At 38.6% G+C, this 19593-nt stretch overlaps 1 protein-coding gene and 2 long non-coding RNA genes across 5 annotated transcripts in view; 2 read left to right on the top strand and 1 right to left on the bottom strand.

The window, feature by feature from the left end:
- Positions 1–19593, bottom strand: part of LOC105460011 — a 186073-nt gene that overhangs the window by 129878 nt on the left and 36602 nt on the right. The gene's annotated exons all lie outside the window — the stretch shown is intronic.
- Positions 1–19593, top strand: part of LOC105460010 — a 161157-nt gene that overhangs the window by 121362 nt on the left and 20202 nt on the right. The window lies entirely within an intron of this gene.
- Positions 13720–15036, top strand: LOC105460009. Of its 3 annotated transcripts, XR_975752.1 has the most exons (4): positions 13720–14068; positions 14335–14493; positions 14585–14710; positions 14900–15036. It is a non-coding gene; the product is annotated as an uncharacterized LOC105460009 (long non-coding RNA). The 3 variants fall into 3 exon arrangements; XR_975750.1 differs by having other exon boundaries at positions 14335–14710; XR_975751.1 differs by lacking the exon at positions 14585–14710 and having other exon boundaries at positions 13724–14068.

Raw genomic sequence — 19593 nt, 5'->3', positions numbered from 1 at the left:
TTAAACTGTTGTATAACTGTTATATTTTTCTCATTCTTGATATTTAATGCTGATGATACTTGCCTACTGCCAAAGATGCCAAATTTGAGCAGAATAATATTATCTCAAGAGTTTCGAATTTTGTTCAAACAATCCAAATCGTTATTTATCACGTACAGTCTTTGTTGGCGTTTAAAATATGCTTACACAATTACCGTAATATATGCGTCATTTTATTTCTCTCGCGAAGCATTTTCACGAGTGGCTATCAAGAGCCAGTTTTAACCCCCCCGAGAAGCAGAGTTGCTCGCAGCTGCGCTTGCGACCCCACTGTTTCCATTAAACTTCACGCTTCCGGAACTCCATTAAACTGAAAATCAGACCGCCTAATGTAATGCCCATTTCGTACAACAACGCGCCCATTATCGCCCCGAAGTGTCCGGCTTCGCGAAATCGAGGACGTTTGTTTACGCCACTTGGCTTCTTGAAAGCTTTGAATAATGGAGTCATGATCAGGTATAGAAATGAAAATTAGCGAATGGATTATACGAATACGATCGCGCACATTATTGTGCGAGACATGTTCGCAACACGAGCGACAGTTGAATAATAAGTTCAGTAATTTCGCCTTTGTTATTTATAATATACATATTTATGTATATCAAAAATCGTATAATTATATTGATAATATATGCAATAAAATTTATAATAATTTAACCGGTAATTTAATTAATAATTATTTATTTGTGTTTAAAAAATTGGAAACTCATAATAAATTCCTTGAAACAGTAAACGAATTTAATGCCAAAATTTATTGTGGTCACGTTTACAAAATTACATTTGCGAAGATACGACGTAGCATACCAACGTCTGTGAAAGGATTAAAATATTTAGTCCTTAAGTAAAAAAAAGGGAAGTTACTAAGGCGAAAAAGGAAAATTTAATTAAAAAATAACAATATAACAGATTTAATCCGGAATTTTCTCGGGATATTTTCTTGGGATGGCATATTTGCATGCTAACCCAATTATACCGAGCAAAATAAAACCATGATTTAAAATTAATTTCGTAAAAGCTCGCAGTGCAAATGCTATTCTCAAGTGGCATAATATACGTAAATATCTCTCGGGCATATGTAATTAAAGATTCAATCTATATATTGGAGTCAGTCGTGTCGAATCTCTTATCTTTCTTATTTCGGAATTTTCTTCTCGAGAAATATTTTGATGAAAATAATAATGTAAAAAAATGCATTGTCGTAGTAATAATTATGTATAATTATAATTATATAGAAAATAGAATATTTTAATATTACATTATATGAAAATGCATTTTTTCCAGAAAATAATATAATTTGTGTGTATCTGTAAAAATATTTTAAAAGAATTAATTTTACTTTATATATTATCAAATTTATCAAATTCTAAAAGATTTTTATGCGTAACACCAAAAATATATTATGATACCATTATTGAAATAAATTTTCTCAATAAATTAAAATAAATTATGGCATAAAAATGATATTTAAATTATCTGATTATACGTACTTTTCAATAAATTATTAATTTTTGCCGGATGATATTTTCTTAAACACGATCCGAGATATACAATACATGCAATGGAAACTAGCCAACATTTGCAGGTAGCCAATATTTATTCCGGTCGATCATCAATTGTTAATGTTGACCTCGCGTGAATGCAATTTTACGCGAACGGCTAATACGCGCGCAACGTGTTAATTATCTTCGAGTATGGTTGTCCACGTGGGGATAATTAGTGTCTCTTGAGGCTAGTGTGCGCGCGGACGTGCTGGAGTATGAGTCACCGACCACGGATATGGATAAATTGAGGTCTACGGCGGTGAGCCAAATCATCGTGAGGCGAATTAGCTAAATCGACCCGAAAATGGTGCAGCGTCCTAAATTAATTTAAATGTCAGAAATTGAATTAGGGGGATATACCCTTTCACATGTGTCGAAAGCAGAATAATGTCGATTATCGTCAGGCCCATATATCTCGCCAAGATTGATGACACGGAAAAACATAAATCGCGCAATAACGTCGTCATACTATATCGTCAATGTAACATCACGTACAACAATATAATAGTATAGTATGATAATCGATAAAACGCACATTGCATCAGAAAAAATGGTCTTTGTATTTTTTAGAATTTTTAAAAATATTTATTTAATTCGCGAATTTAATTCAGTCATTGGTGAATGCTTCCTCCGTACAACATGTGCTAATTCGACCGTTGAAAAATACCATTCAAATCACGAGATAGATCCAAATTTTCCCTCGGGGGTAACCCGCGATCACGCTCTGGGGGCTGGTAACGCATGAATTACTATAGTCGAGTGCTGGAGATAAAGGGCTACATTCGCACCGGCGTGCGGAATCGGCGTGGAGCGGATTAGGCAGATTAAACAGATTAAGCCGAAGCAGTAGGGACCGTTTGCCTGCCTCTCGCGCACAGGGGAGATCGTTCAAATCCTGCCGTCGTATCAACGTCAACGCCCCAAACTTCGCGATAAGGAGCCACTTCGGCAAAGACGAAGTGGCACACGTGAGTGTATAATACGTACGAAATTCCGACCCCGCGATTGTACATCATTGTAATCGGCCGTACTTCTTAATGTCGAATGATTCACGAATTGACGACACGCTCTCTTATCAGAGTACTGTCAGAGTTATATACTGCTCAACTTTTGTACAAGCGATATTCGTATTATATAGATAACAAGATATTGTCTGGATGATCTTACAGATACACAAATTGTGAAAAATAAGTATTTTGCCAGTAACTACCCGACAGATTCTTTATACATTTAAAAAAATGGATATTATTGTTATAATCTTTCCCGAGTTCTCGAGGATACCGAAAATTGGATCTCGGTTAGGGATAAAATGGTGGAATATATCGGCGTATCTGAGGAAAATGCCGAGCACGCAATCGGCGAAGCAAACATCAAGGGTGTGCCTTCGAAAGCGCCAGCTACGTGTTTGGCTCCTCCAAACGTGTGAAGAGAACCATGATTACTTTTCTACTCGCGCTATCGTGAATGTATACAAATATATAATAATCCGTATGCAGCATGTGCAACTTATTGCTGATACGCGGATTTATGTAGAGAAGACGAACACATATTTCAGTAAGATAACAGTAAACGATTTATAAGAAATAATGCTTTGCTTTTAAAGAAAATTCGTAACTTAAATACCTCTATTACTTTTAAAAAAGCAGAAACATTTTTTCAAGCCAAAAGAATATTTTGGCAACAAACTAAGTAACTTTTGCGAAAGATAGGGCACGAATCTTACGCACTCGCGCAATCAAAGTGTAAAAAGGATAGATAAAATAAAGTAAAAATCCGAAGCGGACCGATGAAGTTACCTTGCCTCGGCTGCTCCAAACCCTGGCGAAAACGCAAGAATTTATAACTGGTGACGCATTGTAAGTCTTCCGAGCATGTGAAGATTTATTTTCGACGGCCGCGTTTTTACGTCCGCGGGCGTTCCTGGCGCGGAGTTTGAAAGAAGTCACGTCGCGTACTTAGGATAGCAACTTTCGTTTCGTCGGACAAGGCTTTGCCATAGTTCGGGAAAAGTATCGTGTCCGTATACAAGCCGATACCTGCGAATTGTGCGGAATACTTTCGACCTCGTTTTCAAAGTGGCATGAAAATAAGACGAGGAGATACCGTGCGCGCGGCCGCACGATTTATACGAAATCAATAAACGATAATGGCACTATGCGGACCCGAGTTGGGCAGCTAAAACGGATGGAGTAAATAAAATCACTTCTGGTTAAAGAAAAATCGATAACTGTTTTAGCTGGAGACTACGTAGATTCGAAAGAAAGGTCGCGATTTGAAATTGATACGAAGAAAAAATATTTTTTAATAGAACGTCGAGCAACGTCTGAGGAGGTATTTCTCGTTATTAAATAATTTATTCTATGCGTTATTATGCATAAAGTAAATAAGGGGCCATCTTCTATCTGACAGAGACCCTTATTAATGTTTCGAAGGATTATAAAAGAGACGAATAAGGAAAGGGGAGATGCAGATCTTGAATATAGAAGATGGGAGCATAAAATGTGAAGAAGCAATTTTCTTTCAATTTTTCATAAACGAATATTTCCTTAATTAAAAACGAACGAGAAATGACTTCTTCTATTATTCCCTTACTTCTTCCATTATTAATATATGCGTCTTATAGTAACAATCTATAAAATATATTTTTTCGTCTTGTCTCTCCTTAAAATTTCTAGTAAATTTTTCTCTACACAAAACATTACATTAGCAAACTCGTAAGGATTAGCACGTTATCGCGTCGCACACCGGTGCAGAGAACCTGCACCAACAACGAATTGTATTCATTAAATGGAAAACCGATCGGAAAATCGTTACCGCAGCGAAACAGTATCGCACACGCAACGCGATGCATTTCGGAATCGTTGCAACTTTGACATATCCATATCAACAATGTTTCCTGCAAATAACTCTTTTCACCGTGCCGCCGTACTCGCGCATCCGGCATGTATGAACCGCGTGAAATATGTTCCGCCGATATACGCGTATATCGGAGAGAGCTACTCGCTCTCTAACGAAGCAAAAATTTATGGACTCCGCGGAATTTAGCTCTCCGTTTCATCGGCTCGTGGAGCACGCTCGCCGTCGCCGCGGCCGCTGCAACAGCTGCAGCAACTTCACTTCAAAGCCGGCGGCGAAATCAAAATTGCAACTTGCGATGGCGAGCACTTTATCGACCGGCCGCACAATCGTACGCGCGCGTTCAGTGCAAGACACGAGGACGTATTGCATTGTTAAACGTTTGTTCCAATGCGATTAAAAAAAAAAATAGCCATCCCGCGCGGTGCACTTATTGTCGCCGACACGCGAACGAGAGCGCTTCTCCGTCGTCGATGACTTTCATTGTTGAAATCCGCGGCAGGGACAGTGATAAACGAGCGCGATGAATGTATGGCGACCGCTTTTCGAGCACTCGCTCTCACAGGTCGCGAGAAAAGAACGAGTTGAATGCCGTGCGTGTCGGAAAAATCCGACGCGTTATTTATGATTTAATCCTTTGTGCAGGCTAAAACCAGCTCTCTCTCTCTCTCTCTCTCTCTCTCTCTCTTTCAAATTCCTTTCTTGACAAAGATCGAAAATAAGACTAAACAGGAATCATGTTTTTTTTTATAAGTATCATTTTTCGCTTTTTCTTAGGATATTTTTTATTTATTTCACATAATTATACTGGTGACAAGTGATGTGTGTGCATAATGATTATTCTTCTAAATTTATATATACTTGCACATTAATATTAGCTTACGAGGATATCTAAGGATTAAGGTTAAGTGGATTTCTAAGTAAATTTTTATTTCCGCTTTGTTTGACTTCATTAATGACTGTTCCCTGAGCCACATGACAGCGAAACTTTGTAAAGTTTGAGGAGCTCTAGAGACTTAAGTTACAACTTAATTCATATTTCCGCGTAAATAAAAAATCTCATTAGCCATTGATACTGATTATCTAACAATGACGAAAACGTGCTTAATATTTCTATACCTTCCTACAAAAATCAAGTTTGTCCCGATTCCGCGAAAGCTGCAAATCTCGGTATATTCTACAATATCTTGATGTAACGAGAGATATCGTGGTATGAATGCAGAAGTTTAAAATCCTAAGCGGCAGTTTCGATATCAATAACCTCGGAAATCGAGTTTCGGGCCGCATTATCGAGCTTAGCATGGGATCATCCCTGCGGAATCGTGCGATCGCGTGCAAAGTGTTATTGGAAATTACGATTTTGATTCAATAACCCGCCGACCCGCTTACAAAATTCACCATTGTGATTTCGACAAAACGATTCTGAAGCGGATTAGCGATAATAACGCGATGCGATATCATTCTATCCCTGGGTGAGGAAGAGCGGAAGGGGTATAAATTCGTAGATCCGACTGATACGCGTGATTTGATACTGGTATTAAAATCGGTCGTGGATAATCGCATCTATTAAACAAAGTGTATTCAACGTGTACATTCGTGCGTATATCCCCTTGTTAATATAGCTATTACATTAACTGATAACATGTAACGTTCATAGTTGCGACTTTTGGAATTGACGAGTATAAAACTATAGTATATATGTATAGCGATTATGGCAAGCTATTAAAATTTATTGTTTTATCAAATATTTGCGTTATTGAATATTCACCGAGTTATTCGACAAAATTAAATAAATGAATGTCAGTTCATATTAAGACTAATACAATAATAGACGATATAATAGTTTAATCTTATTAAATTAATAGTTTAACAAAATAGTTTAATCTTATTAAAATAATGACTTTCGTTATATATAATTATATTTATTTACTTTCTACAATATCGTTTTTGACTCGATGATGCAATAAAATTAACGAAATGCATCGATGATATAACAACTATCTATATTTATATCCGTTTTTAAATGTCACTCACTCGTGATAATGGATTTTTCGTTTTAAGCATGCACAATCGGGTATTCGACACATCGCGGTTCACAAATCATCATGGTGTTGATAAGCACCGCCAATAATTTATTGACGGACGTTATCGATGTGCCGACACCTTGCAAATATGATTATCAGTAGTGATGACCATTTCGACGAGTGACATTTACGAAATCAGATACAAACGTTCCAAAATAATTTTAGCTTTAACAGTTACTATTTTAAGCAACTATATCTCACTTTGGCATATCGTTTTTCAATAAAATGTAACAGGAACGTGACAGATAATACATCACAATTAACTCCATTAAATTGAAAAATCAAAATATTGCATAAAAATAAACTACACTCGTAAATATATAGTACAGTGTGCACTATATATGTGTGTGTAAAAACAAAAAAATGGCTGGCAATCAGACTGACGTGCAAACTTTATGACGGAGTGAAAATGCCATATAAAATTCATATTTATTAAATTACATTAATTGTTCTAACTCCTAATTGAAAACTGCATATTAAATCGACTGTCCGCTGTCCGTAAGATTATTATATTCACCCATATTCAGAATACGCAACATAAACTATTTAACGAGGGCAATTCGTTGGTAACAAAACTAAGCAAACTATCGAGTGTTAAAGAAAAATAATATTACAATTTCTACGAGACTCATTATCGTCGCGGCGTCGCAGCTTGACCATAATTCCAGTCTGAATAACCCCGCTACGAAAGCAACGATTATCGGATAAACTCATACATACCTTGGTAATTTCACAATGGTACGGAACTGGGACTTTATTAAATTACGTTTATTACGGTAACGCGTAATGGAAAGCTACATTATGGACAAGGAAGTGACGTATGCAAAATTCTCGAATGCACGAGTGATGCGCGGATGGAAAATTTAATGACAACAATTAATCGGAGATGATTTGCTTAATGTTATATGCTCTAATATGGACTGCAACGATAAAAATCTCAACGCCACAATTATAAATAATTGAATTATCGCATATGAAAAAATTATAAAAAATTCCAAGAAATATACGTAAATTTTTATTAAAATTGTTTACCAATATTTAACATTATATCAAAAGCTAAAAAATTACGTAATATTTCACAAAAAATTCTAATAATATATTGTATGAAATTATGTATCATTCATCTAAACTGTGTAAAAAAAAAAGATGAAAAGCAAAAGAGATAAATGCCCGTGCAAATACTCATTCAAAAAATCGAAGAATTATTCAAAAAATCGAATCTAAAGAATTGCAGGCTGCATGTATAATCCGTTGACGATACGGACTTTAACGTCGTTATTCAATTATGAGCTCGGCGAATTTATACATGGTGGTTTAACACGCGCACGTGTCAATCTGGAAACTCCCGTCCCTCCTGGATCGGTTTTCCAGTTTCCAATTTCGCGAAATTCGTTGGCCGCCTCTACCGTCGGCTGTTTCGATCGGCTATACCACCGCCCACGTTGCAATTTGTCACGGTTCTCTAACCATCGACGTACTAACCAACGCGGTGGTTACGAGAAAAGCAGTTCCCCCCTCCATCCGATGCAAACGCCGAACTCCACTCGTTTCTCGCCGCTCTCTCACTCTCTCTCCCCCTCCCATCCTCGTCGGCAAGTAAACGATGTAAAATTAGCGACAATTATTAAATTACAGTGCCGGCCACCGGCTGCTAATTACCGCGGACCCCACTGGTATTAACAGATTTTATGTCGGGCAAATCCGATTAATGGGAACTGTCGAGCAATCGATGCGCCGGTAGCGAGGAGAAGCTCGTTTCCCTGCTAACGATCGCAATTAATTGTAATTGGCGATAACGAGGAATATTTACAAAAATAGTGGCCACGTTATACAACAACACAATTTTTTATAACAATATAATATTAGAGAAAGATTTTAAGGTTGAGCATAAGCTAATTCTAGCAAAATTAAAATTGCGTTGATTATTATTAGAATTAAACATATTTTTATTTAATTTAAAAATTTTTTTTTTATGTATTTGAATTGTTATCATATGCAGATTAAATTAAAAAATACATTTTATTATAATTTATATGTTAAGAAAATACATTTTTTTAATTTCTCATTTGTAACGTTTAATCCATTTCGGTGCTTCATTAGCTGAGCATAATAAGTTAGGAAATAAATCTATAAAAGCCATAAATGAAAATTGCATTCCAAGTAGTTTGACGAGAAATGCAAATGGGTTCAATTTGACGTGACATTCCATTAATGCATTTCAAGAATAGTTCATCAGTGCAGCCTCTTCAGAGAGCCGGCGCTCTTATTACCATTTCTCTTTGCTGCACTATCCGCAGTGTGCGAGTGATACACATTTTCCTCTCTCGCTCTGCCTCTGTTCTAACGCTCTAACCAAAACCGCGAGGTGATATAGGAGTGGCTTTGCGGTGTTGCGCTTGTCTCTGCGGAATAGCGTGGAACACATTCTGCCTTGCGTTGCGTACGCACGCCAGAGCACGCAAAAAAGTCGTGAACGCGAGATGAATTACTGATTCAGCCTGCGATCATGTTTCCGGCTATCGAACGCGATAGAGCTGCAGGATCAATCATTTAAAGATACGAGATGTCCGATTGAAATGAACACGACAATGGTCATTAATTTGTTTTTAAAAATTTACAAAATTTTGGCACGAAAAATAAAGTTTAAAAATAAAAAATTACAAAGATAAAAAGGATAATAAATTAGTTTGAAAAGAGAAAGGTCGACGGAAGAATTAAAATTTTGCTTCTTTCGAGTGATATTTGGTATTTCTTAACGGTAAGCACTTAATGATATTCAAATGATTGCACATCAATTGTTCGTATTTATATCGAATTGTATACAGTTGCTATAAAAGCTTTGATTATTTCAAACTCAATACTCATTAACCGTTCGTTGGTAATCAATAAGGACGGATATAATTGATGAAAATGCTCGTTCATATTTATTTCATCTTGCAAAAATATTTGAGATTAAAATTCCCCGTGCACAATTTTTACAGACAATAATTAAAGGCACGTGTAAAAAACAGCATCTCAATCTTCCTCATCTGCATGATAAAAAAAATCTTCATAACGAACGGTATGTAGAAACATTCACCGGGGATTTATCGATGCGTATTATAAACATTATACACGTAATGAATATGTAAAATGATTATGCATATCGTTAACGCGCATTACGAGCATATTGCGATAATTCTGATCGATTTAAACGTTTAATTATTTCGCGAATGTCAGTAATTACGAGCGCTGTTGTACTTACGTAATGTCGTTTCCGACGTAATTATGCATTTACTATTGTGAACGATATACCAGCGTTGTTAATAACTCAGCATTCATTGTAACAAACGATAATCGAGGCCCTAAGAGGCGAAGTTTATCGACCCTTTTGTTGCATATGGCGCATGCATGCGTGAGAACATGTTCTCAGTGTACTGTACGTTATTACTTTGTCAGGTAATATCTTTAACATACTTTATAAATATATTATAAAAATATATGAAAGAGATGATGTATATAAATGCAGAAATATCGTTTGATACATTAACCTTACAAAGATAAAATATTGAAATTTTTGCACACATAATTGCATTTAATTTAATAACTGTTCGTTAGTAAATTAAGTAATTAATAAAAGCGTATAATTTATATACATATTTGCATTTAATTTACTTTTTATCATTAAACTGCTCGAAGCTTTCAAAGTCGCAAAGGAAATATCAAAATGTTAATTATTATTACATATATTTGATTGCATAAATAAAGAGGAAAATAATTTAAATTACGTAATAATGAATCAAATTTAATTTTAATTGTTGCATGTGTAGATAATGGTAGGAGCAAATAGAAACGAGTAAGCGGATCAAGCTAGGTATTTGCCTATGCTTGCGGAAAGTATTACGACGTACCACTAAAAATTAACGCGGAGTTTGTGTGCGCCAAGAGTGGCGCCGCACAAACTTTTATTGCATTTCCTTATTTTTCGCGAAAAAGGTAACCTTTCTCTATCCAGCTTTGCCCTACTTGGTCTTCTTTAATTAGACATCCTCGTGTACTCCACACATTTCGTGGCGTCGCAGTCATTCGCGAGACAAGTCGCGGAAAATTAACATGTTTCTTATAGTTCGTCGCGTTTTGCTCACGCGTTGCAATTGCCCACGTTGTGTTTTGTCCACGCGTTGCAATTGCCCACGTCACAATTTGCCCGCGCGTTGCAATTGACCACGTCGCGATTGCCTCTCCAAATATATTTCGTATATTGAAAAAAGTCGGTTTTAAATAAATTGACAAAAAAAATTACCAGAGATTATTCGAGACTAAATAATATTTACTCAATTTTTTTTTAAATAATAAAAATTATTAAAAATAACATTAATGACAATAATAACTAAATATTCACATTTCGTCATACCGCCCCCCCCCCAAAAAAAAACAACTCTCTGGATCCGCCACTGTTCCTGCCTTCCGTCGCTTGCCCATCGCCGCACCAAAACCTGTCCCGATCGTTATAAACCGAAATTTGGAGTCCGTGGTTTCGTCGTCCACGCTCTAAATAAGCAAAAAGTGATAACGCCGCAGAATTACACCGGCGCAGTCGAGTCGGACGTGCACCGACCAGTGCAAACATCCATTCGCATTGCACGTGCGTGCGGCGTATCCGCGGCTCTTGCAAGGACAGATATCGCTTGTTGGCAGACTGCGATAGTCAACGACGTGGCCAACGGCGTCGGGTAATTCAGAGAGAAATAGTAGACGCGCTGCAGCGCGGCGTCACCAGCGGACCTCAGTAACCGCAGATTTACGAGCGTCACGCTGCTTGCCGCAACGTAAAATTAGAGCGCTTCCGGAAATGCGTTCATTCGACCTCTTCCCGAAACGTCAGCCCCGGAATCAGATCCGAAAATCCCTCCTCATCGAGTACGAGAGTGACGATTTAACTATAGCGTCACTCTAAAACTCCCTTATAACTCCCGAAGAACGAATCGAAGATGATAAAAAGAAACGAGGAAAATGCTGTCGATCGATTTTTCTATTGCTACACCCTGATAATATTACCTTGATAATTGAATCACATATTAAAGCTTTTGAGATCATAAATTGTGAAATGTTCTTATTTCACGATGTTATTTAAATTAAAAACAAACCGAGTTCTAAAAGAACAGACGAGATCTATTCATAAATTCTAATTATAATGCTTCTTCTCATAAACAGAAGATCGTGATAAGCAATTAAATGAAAGATCAACCGTAGACGTAAACACTTATTCAATGTTACAAGCCAACTTGTTGGCTCCTAACACCTCTGGAAGCTCCCGGTTTCAATTATGACTCGTTAGTCGTAACTATGTAAGAGACTAGACTGGCAGCGAGCGAAACATTGTTTCTCGAAGCGCGCGCGACGGCATCGGTAATTAATAATTTACATAATACATATTTACGGTGGCGTTGTGTTGTAAGTCCGACAACCCTCCCGCAAGTCCGCGAGCGACGACGATGGCGGATACGGCAACGGCGCGGAAAGTTTACAGAATTAATTTACACGGGGCCGCTCACGAACAACGGTTACTGCGGGTATTTCATCCCGGCGTAGCCGCGCGCCACGTCGCGTCGCCTATATATGCAACGGGTGTCCCGTGCTGTTCTCTCTTGCCATGAATGAATGACGAGGTGATCCTCGACACGACGCACATGCGGTAGAAGAGTGGAGACGAGGAACGAGGGTGAGCATCTGCGCGATGCCTCGCCCGCACAAGTTACAACGCCATTCTGTAAGTAGGAGCACTTCAAAAGCCGACGACTCTGCCATTACTCGACAGCGGGCATTATGCCGTCGCAAGTGCAGTGCAGCGCGGAGATGCCTCTAGTCGTTCTTGCGATCGACTCAAAACTGAGAAAGTGCACGCTACGCGCTACGTCCTAACCGTCCGAAACGTTTATGAACGAAATTACAACGCGACGACGCAGCTCGAAATTAAAACCGTTTGATGATGGATCGCCTTTTCTCGTCGAGACGAGCGACACGAGCGTACTCCGAATGTGCTTAATGCACTCGCAGCTTTATCCGCTGTAATTCCTCGCAAGGGTGAGACGACGGTCTAATAACGCTGCGCAATGTCAGTTCGGAAATTTGATATTGATCGACGATCGACAATCCTTACCATCAATTCTAATCATCCATCTGATATATCAAATCTATAATGAAGTGACTAACGGACGACATTCCCGTTTTCCGCCGGGAGATTTCGTCCGATCTCTACACGAAAATCCCTTCCCGCCGGGTTTGAAAACCGATTAGCCAACATCCCAATTCAGGGAAATCACTGGGAAAGGCCAATTAGTCGCACGACTAATTGTAAAAGGAGACTAATGAGTGCGCATTAACAGGCAGATCGTCCGACAAACGTCAAGCGATTTAACGCAAGTCATACGACATGCATGCGAGTAGTTTAAACTTACAAACCGAGTCCTCGCGCGACCGCCAATTGGACGCAGGACGACAAGCAGAGGCCGCTCTCTATTTGGCCTCTCGCATGAGGACCCATCTGGAACTACTCGGTATTTTCACGCGCGATGTAGCGGCAACGCAGTAACAAACATTAACCAGCTCGCGTAACAAGGAACTTAAGCGGAAGGTTTTGGGCAAACCCTTTATTCTAAACAACGTCTAAACGGTCGGATAGAAATTGTATATACCGAAATGCAATTCCGACTGTACTTTCATTATTCATTAGATAAGGATAAAACTGATAACGTTTAACGGTCTATGCAGAATGTCTCATCAAAATTAATAACAAATTATTACGACTTTTAAGCTCGTCATAAAATACCCTGTATAATTTTCCATTTTATTCTCTTATTTCCGCTTCCGATCCTCTTCTTTGCTTTGTCTTTTTCAATTCTTTCCTCTTTTTTTTCTTTCGTTCCTTCATTTTATGCTCTCTTCTTCTTCTTCTTTTCTCTACCCTCTTTTCCTCTTTTCGAGCTTAAAAGAGTCCTTGACATCAGAGGTCGCTAAATTACGATACCACGATGTGCTGTGCTAATGAAAATCGTCGCAAGCGTTTTCACAGAAGGGTCAGTGGGCGATGCCCGTGCCTAATGGAGTTCAGTATTGCAGTCAACTTTCAGGGCTGGTTTTTTTTTTTTTTTTTTTTGGACAAACGGCCGTGCCAATTTTATTGACTTGGCGCAAACACAAGCGCGCGTCGCGATACACCGCGTCAATTAAATCGGACGAACTGTGCAACCAAACCGTGCCTTTCGATAAGCGACCGAGCGCAACTTCTCGAGCTTTAATGTGAAAATACCACGGAAAGGTCTATTTCCCTTCAAAATTCGAAGTTTTACGACCTACGTGAATTTGTGAAACGATCAGCGGCGGGTCAGATTACCCTGGAGATCCCGTGTCGAAAGGTCTTAGGATACTTTAATAACAATCTGAATTATTTCATATTGCAACAGCCTTCAACATTGAAATAACCTCAGATTATACGATGTTTTATGCAGAGATGTTTTATGTCGGAAACGCGAAAATTCGCACATTCATCTGATATACGTAATAGAAATGGTAAACGTTTCCCTTTAAAAATGCAAATGCTGAAAAGTCGCGACATAAAAGAGATGCACCATAACAACATTCTGTCATAAAATATATCCGTGAAAAAACTTACATTTCTTTTTTGTTACAATTAATTATATTACTATTCTATGCATGCACCGCGCACATGCAGGGTATTAAACGGAGCATATCAGCCTGTCTTCAAGGTCCTTAACGTCTTGCAAAATGAATTAATGAATATTACTTCGGAGATTAACATTGGTTCGTGTTTTCAGGTCGCGTGATTCAGCGTAATTACATATTCCCAGTATGACTGTACGATGACGTGATGTCTAAACACGATGCATAGAACTTTATGCAGTTACTCGGGATCTGAGACGAGCCAGAGAGACGAAGTCATGGCTCACTCGGGGAGTTACAGCGCTGTTTGCGAAGTAATAACTCCACTAACTCAAATGCTATTCTATGGCTACAAACGTTACCTGACATACGCTCAAATTATCGGTACACGTTTCCGAGACGCAGGTGTATTTCTAACGCACCGAGATACAAGATGCACAAATACGATATAATCGCTAACATGCGAATCTTAATGTGATAACGAGAGACAATGAGATTCAGGTGGTTTTATCGAGCAAGTCCCAGTCAAAAGTTAGTTCCTCCATATAACTAATAATTCAATAAAAATAAGCGTAATTCAATAAAAACATTTTGCACAGACTGTACATATGCGATTGTGTGACGTTTATGTGACACTATCGAGTTGGCGTTGAGCGATAAAACCACCTTAAATGAGATTGATCTATCAAATTTCATTTCTTTCTTTTTCTTCTTTTGCAGACACAGTTTTGTTTTAAAATTTTAGACTGTAATGATGTTCTTTGAAGTAGTGAGAAGAAGTTCTTCATTAATTTTCTGAGAGGCACGTGCAAAAGAAACACAAATATGTAAATTAAATAAAGTATAAAGTAATTGAATATTTAATATTAAAGTTATTGCAAAATAAATATAGTTAAAAATAATTAAAGTGATCCGTGTAAACATATAAATTTAAGCGAGAAAGGAGAGCGAAGGGGAACGCGATCGCGATACTCGGGATAATCGTCGGGGACGAGTAAAAACTGATCGCGCAAATTTATGCGATTTGTTCGAGTTTGTCGAGTAAATAACGAGCGCCCTTCGTCGCTCCACTGCGTACTCAGTCCTACGCGATATATCGATCCTGTAAGCGTGTGTGCGTATATGAGAGTGTGTAGATTAGGTTTCGGGCGACATGGGGCGCTAATGAACGGCGGGTGTCGTTTGCACGCGAGGGGGACCCCGGAGAAAATTTTCAAATTTGTGTTTACGCCCCCAGCCAGGCCGGAACCGACCCTGGTTGCACCGTCTGCTCTCACTTCGTGACTCCCTCATCCACGAGCCTGCGACATCTGACTCCGTGGCAAATGAATGTACAAATATATCCTACGTAAATAGCGACGAGATTTATACCACGGCACTGCCCCTCGCCATTCTCCCTATCGTTTCAGCGTTCATTTTATATACCCCCTTCCCGTTCATCCAATCATTCTTGCGCTCTCTGACTCGCGCAGGTTTATTATATCTCTTTATTTAATCTTGTTAATTATCTACAGATTATATTTTTTCTTTTATTATATTGATGTACCTGATATTATATAATATTTCTCCAATTATTTATTTATAATATATAAGTATTTATTTATTTATTCGATAATATATCGTGCAAAAGGTTTTTCGTTTCGAATTTCCTTCCTCGTCCTGCATCGCATTATTCTTGTCAACGTGGCTATCCTCTTTTCACCGCTGTGCCCCCAATCCTCCTCCCTGCCCCCCCCCCACACCCCTACACTTTCCTCACAGCTTCGAAATCACCTGCGCGCGAGTTAGTTTCCCAGAGTGCACTCTCTGTATTCGACGATTCGAAATGCACGGACGTCGAGTTTCGCGGGAATCGCACGAGAGTGAGAGATGTAACTTTGGCTGTCGTTACGATTTCAATTCTACGCTTCGAACCACCACGAATCGCTCGCTGACTGCAGACGGGTCCATGACGGAAGCGACATGCAGATACAAACGAGAATGAGTGCCGCGAGCGGTGAGAGCGAGTGAGTATAATGCGGACTGCAGCGAAGAGAGCATTACCAGAAATACGGTGAGAGTCGGGATTTTCGTGTTGTACACCGCAAAATCACGATACGTTCCGCGATTGCAAAATGTCGTGCGAACGATTGCTAGATAAAACGCAGCATATGATTACATCGCGGAAGATACTGAAGAGTAACGAAAGAATTAAACTAAAATATTCTGAAGAGATAAAAGTTGGAATCTCTAAATTGAGAAACGCATAACGAAGAAAGGGAGAAAAATGTTTTCTTTATCTCTAAGTATCGCGACGCGATTAATTAATATCTGGTGAAATGCAAAAAAAATACGCGTTTACTGCACAGTCCACGTGGACAGTTAATGGAAAAGCGTAATGCTTGCTACAAACTCTTTATCTCGTATACAGCGACATTTGATTTATGCACACGAGAAACGATGGCGCGAGCATTACATGATGCGAGCGAACGTTTCTTTGCAGTTACAGCGGCAATTTGTTACAGCGTCACAACGGTAATGCGCGTAATTTTACATAGTCGGTGTGTGCCAAGTTTATTAATATTCTGGCTCTGGACGATAACAGACATACTATATACGTACGTTACTCTCGGTACTGGTGATATTAAAGAGTAGCGGGCGAATATTTTTTAAGTTTATGCGTATGAATAGCTAGCATACATAATATATTAAAACCCACAAAAAATAGTACCGTTATGCAAATTAATAAATGTTACTGCACAGTTTAGAAACGTTTCAATATGCCAGGGTGTTAAAATATATGTTTGCTAAGATATTCTTATCTGAGGAAATTATAGTTTTAATCGTCTATTTTTCCTCACAACACAGACGACGGAGTCGCACTTGAAAATAATGATTGAATTATACTTTCGATTCAGTCAAGAAACGCAATCGCTCGACGATCGAAAAGCACCATCCGGATAGAAAGCGATAACCGCGCCGACCGCGATATATATCGCGTTTCCTAAGAAAAAAAAACGGCGTAAAAACGGTGAGTGTCAGACATAAAGGCGACATAGGCGTGTCCGAAGCCACGCACTAATACGCGGCGAGTGGTTCGTGCAACCGTTACATCGAGCTCGATATTACCTCGGCGATGCAATGTATGCCCAGGGTAATTTCCACGGGTTACGCGAGTGGGTTTGTTTTGGCTGGGGTAATATCGCCCCTCTGCGCGCCCCCTCTCGCTCTCCTATCCCTACGAGCGAGGGGGGTTTTCTCTCGTATTCGCCAACCGCTGTTTTTGTCCCCGCGGCCATCATCCTCCCCCCGTTCAGCTGCAGAAAGGAGAGAGAGGCGCCGAGACAACGCGCTCGTGAAAAATGTATCCGCCGCGAATCGAACCCTTGCCGCTAAAAACCGCTAACCTCCCGACGAAAAAGTTATTACGCAGACAAAACACGCTGCCGGGTGGACTTTGTTTGAGCGGCTCTTCCCTTCCCGTGCCCGATGGGGTGCTTTTTCAAAAACGTCGTCTCCAAACAAGCAGTGCCGGAAGGATAAAGAGACTTGGCGTGAAACAGCTATATACGATTCGGAGAAAATACTGTGAGTGTACTTCAGAGAAGTACGGCCGCTCTACATTTCGTTTCATGGTTATATGAAGTAACATAATCAGTTTCCCATTTCACGAAATAAATTACTTCTAATTATGTGCGTGTATTTAAAATCAGATTATATATTAACTACTCTGTTTCTAGTTTTCGCTTTATTAGCGCAATTTCTTTCGCGTAAAAAAGAGAAAAAGAACAAATGATTAGTTTTTCATACCGCGATCTCGCAACAAAAGCGAGCTTGTTATTTACAGCATTAAAACTGCTCTTTTAATGGAGGAGCGACTTCGACTATTATTTCTGCATTTTACTGTTCACGAATTCGGACCATTTCTCTAAACGGTGGCAACTCACCGTGATTGCCCGCCTTTTCAATTAGATCCGCAAATCCTCTTTGATTCGAATTGCATTGCCACCGATTTCCCCGGGTCATAAATGTTTTGACGATTGCATCGAGCGTCATGCAGATGCCAATCATTGCTAATTGCTGATCGTTATGCTCGAACATATTAAAAGTTAACGGAGAAACAAAAGTGTATAGAAGAGGCAGAACGCAAATAGAATAGCTATTTGTTCGCGGATGAACAGATTTCTATTGTTGCATTGACATTTAGCAATTAGTAATGTAATTAATGTGACCACTAAAGTCATTATAATTTCGACGAGTTCAAATATCCGTGCCACAGACGATATCTAACACATAGGTATCTGCTCGTTAAAATACGAACAATTTGCCGTTGAAAAGCGCAGTGAGATATAAATTTAATTTTTCACATTTTGGTGATGCAAAAAATTTTTTTGAAAGTATTTTATGTACATAGAGTGCGGACACTTTTCGTACGTGAAAGGAAAAAAATGTAAATTTACATCACGCGCCGCAAAATAATTAACCCTTTGTTCCCAGCGGGTTGTCGGGCAACTCCACAAATTTTTTTCATTTTTGCCTTTATAACAGCTTACAATGGCAAGTCTTAGCCACATAGAAAATTTAGTCTTGAGTTCGTCAAAAGGAGAAAAAATTTCCCGGTTGTAGCAGTCGGTAATACATACCTAGATAGCACAGAGAGTGAAAAAAGAACTCAGTTATATGTTACCAATTTTGAGTTTATTTTCAGATGCAAAAAGAATTCTTTTTCTAAAAGGGATTCTTTTTACATCTGAAAATGAACTCAGAATTGATGACATAAAACTGAATATATTAATAAATTTTTTTGGGCTCTGTGTGCTGTCTGGGTACTCTATAGGGAAAATAGAATCAAAAATATACTTTAGAAAATTAATTATTATAAGGTTAGCAATTTTGTTCTCTGGGATTACGTCAAATAGTAAAAATTGAACAAATGGACAGATTATTATCAAGTAATTGATAATTCGATACGGACTGCACGCGAATGATGAATGACACGTTTTTTTTTCGTTATACTTGCGATCAATAAAGATATGCGTATCGCGCTTAATAATTGGTAGCAATCTCAACGTTCGATATTCTCGAGGGGGGCATACGTTATCGTCGATTAATTGGGAGACCACGTCAGGGGTTTCGAGGAGTTATTAATTGGACTATTATTAATTCAGCATGTTCCTCGTGAGTTCTCTCTTGAACTCTCGATGCGAGAGGTCGCGGATCGTAGTTATCTACAGCAGTTAGTGTACTCGATTATAATTTATTATTAAAATAGTGCGCTTCATATTTTACGACAGCATTTATTTTATCTTTTCTATAACATCATATAACATTTTTATATAATATCTCCTCCTGTTTCTTCTTCATATAAAAGTTTTATAATTGACATTTCTTTTGTATATTCCTCATTTGAAAGATGAATAGACAAATTTAAAAAA

The sequence above is a fragment of the Wasmannia auropunctata genome, unplaced genomic scaffold (assembly GCF_000956235.1).
Source record: "Wasmannia auropunctata unplaced genomic scaffold, wasmannia.A_1.0 LD333475.1, whole genome shotgun sequence".
Lineage (NCBI taxonomy): Eukaryota > Metazoa > Arthropoda > Insecta > Hymenoptera > Formicidae > Wasmannia > Wasmannia auropunctata.
Note: the sequence above shows the minus strand (reverse complement) of the source record. Positions and strands in the feature narration are given on the sequence as shown.